Below are 2593 nucleotides of genomic sequence, written 5' to 3' on the forward strand. Positions count from 1 at the left end.
AGAACATAGCCATAGGGCCCGGCCGGTGTGGCTCAGGGGTTGAGCGTCAGCCTATGAACCAGGAGGTCAGGGTTCCATTCCCGGTCAGGGCACAGGCCCCGGGTGCAGGCTCAATCCCCAGTGGGGGGCATGCAGGAGGCAGCCGATCCATGATGCTCTCTCATTGTTGATGTTTCTCTCTCTCTCTCCCTCTCCCTTCCTCTCTGAAATCAATCTATATCTACATATTTATATACTTATAAATCTACATATTTATATGTCTGTAAGGCTATATATCTATATACATCTATATCTATCTATATACATACCTATATAAGAAAATAGCAACATGCTTCTATTTTCCAGGCAAGAATTACATGTTTATTCGGAGGGTGAGTTAAAATCCGAGAAGAGCACTGGTTGTGGGCTTTTTTAGTCTTTTCTGTACCGTAGGGGCCTGGCTCGCCCACCAGGAGAGAGAGGGAGTGAGGTGTCTGGCTTCGGAGCGGCTGTGGCCGGGCTCCTGGTGGCTCTTTGGGGCCACGGTGTTCCTCTCCGGCCGCTCCGCTGTTGCCTGAGAGCCAGGCCGAGCTTGCCTCACGCTCCAGGGCGGTGACCACGGCTTCTCTCGGGTGCTGCCGCCCCGGCTATCAAGTCAGACGAGCGTTCGGTGACCAGTGTTCCCACGGAAGTCGGGAACAGCACTCATTCTCGGGGAGCGACGGGCCAGGGGGGACGGGGGGAAGGAGATTTCAGGAGCGTGCTGGGTCCAGGAAAGCCCTCCTGCGGCCGGTTGGAGCGACAGAGAGATTACTGAGTGCAAACCCCCGGATCGAGTGCCTGGCTGAATTATTAATAGGTAGTTATTCCTTATCTTTGCTGAGAACACACAAATGCATTTTTAATTGGGTTGAAATTGTATATTTTTCTCAGTAATTTTATTAGAAACAATGACATGACTAACTGCACTGCCTGGGAAAGTTATTCTTTTTTGTTGTTGTTAATCTTCACCCGGGGATATTTTTCCATTGATGTTTAGAGAGAGTGGAAGGGAGGGGGAGACACTGAGGGAGAAAGAGAGAAACGTCGATGTGAGAGAAACACATGGATTGGTTGTTGCCTCCTACATGCACCTCTGACCGGGGCCAGGGGTCAAGCCTGCAACCAAGATACATGCCCTTGACCGGAATCAGAACCGGGACCCTTCAGTTCACGGCCTGGTGCTCTACCCACTGAGCAAAACTGGCCAGGGCGGAAGTTATTCTGTCAGGAAGGAGGATGGATACAGAAAGGAGCCAGCAGGTCAGACGTGGTGTGACTTGAAGGAATCTTAGAGCTCGGTTGAAGTATAATAGCTGGCAGACCACAAGGGAAGGCAGATGAGATGGTCTTTTGGGAAAGTTTTAGAATATATTCAAGCTCAGTTAAGATGACCTGCTTCCTTCTAGCCCAGTGGTTCTCAACCTTGGCTGCACATTAGAATCACCTGGGAATCTTTTTAAAATCCTGATTTCTGGGCCTCATTCCTCCGGAAATTCTGTTTCTTTGTTATGGGGTGGGGCCACAACATGAGTAACAAAGAAACAGAATTTCCGGAGGAATGAGGCCCAGAAATCAGGATTTTAAAAAGATTCCCAGGTGATTCTAATGTGCAGCCAAGGCTGAGAACCACTGCTCTAGTCTATCTGTTTCCTTCTGAGACCCACCCCAAGAGCCGGTGGTGGAACACGGGGTTCCGTTTCCCACTGACCTCTGTGATTCAGAGGTAGAGGGCTTGGGGTTTGGCAGGACACGGGTCAGTCTGATTCCGTGGAGGAGACACACGTGTGCGTGGACTGGAAGGAACTCGCGGTGGCGTGAAGTGTCGCAGCAGCCGGCACATGTGCTCAGTGGCTGCCTTCGAGCGCGAAGCTGATGAGAAGCTCAGTGGAAGCTTGCCGATCGGGTTCATCGCACGGGAGCTTCGTGGACACATAGCCGGGATTCCCTTCTCAATAATTTAATCAAGTTGTTAGGACGAGGAATACTTTTTTAAAAATGTAATCGGAGTGGGGAACTTGAGCTTATTAAGTATAGCAGGCCTGCGCCCCACAATGGCATTTGCCATTCCGCTCTGGAGTATTAACAGGTGTGCCCCCCAATACGATGTTGAGGTAGGTCGTTTTCTGGGCTCTTTGGCCTCCGTGTCAGAAAATGTGTGTTTTTTTTTTTTAAGTGGTAGCATGTGTCATTACTTGTCCCATTAAGCTTTCCCATTTAATTTGAGCTCTATTTTTAAAAGATGCACTTCTGAGCCATTCCTTTTTCTTTTTTGTTTTGTTTTTTCCCTATTAAGTTTATTGGGGTAACATTGCTTAGCAACACTCTATGCATGAGCTCTTCTTTCCTAGTATGTTGGCAGTTCATCTAAGAGCGTAGCAGTTGGGCCTTCTCTGATGTGAAGTGGAAAGTAGGCCCAGGAATTTTATTCTTTTGTAATTATAATTTTCCTTAACAAATGAGAGGCGTCAGACATGTCCCCGTCACAGTATCAGATCATCTCATTGCCTTTTAAATACTCCCCAGTGGCTGTGGGTGTGTAAGGATGATGGGACTAAAGTATGATTAGGTCGGT

General features: G+C 48.6%; 1 long non-coding RNA gene across 1 annotated transcript; it reads right to left on the reverse strand.

Annotated features, from left to right (window-relative positions):
• Nucleotides 1–335: 335 nt before the first annotated feature.
• On the reverse strand, nt 336–2267 carry LOC106724179. The gene is made up of 2 exons (XR_001359925.1): nt 1730–2267; nt 336–762 (listed from the first exon to the last, which is right to left on the reverse strand). It is a non-coding gene; the product is annotated as an uncharacterized LOC106724179 (long non-coding RNA).
• Nucleotides 2268–2593: the final 326 nt, after the last annotated feature.

Source organism: Myotis brandtii, unplaced genomic scaffold, assembly GCF_000412655.1.
Source record: "Myotis brandtii unplaced genomic scaffold, ASM41265v1 scaffold743, whole genome shotgun sequence".
NCBI lineage: Eukaryota > Metazoa > Chordata > Mammalia > Chiroptera > Vespertilionidae > Myotis > Myotis brandtii.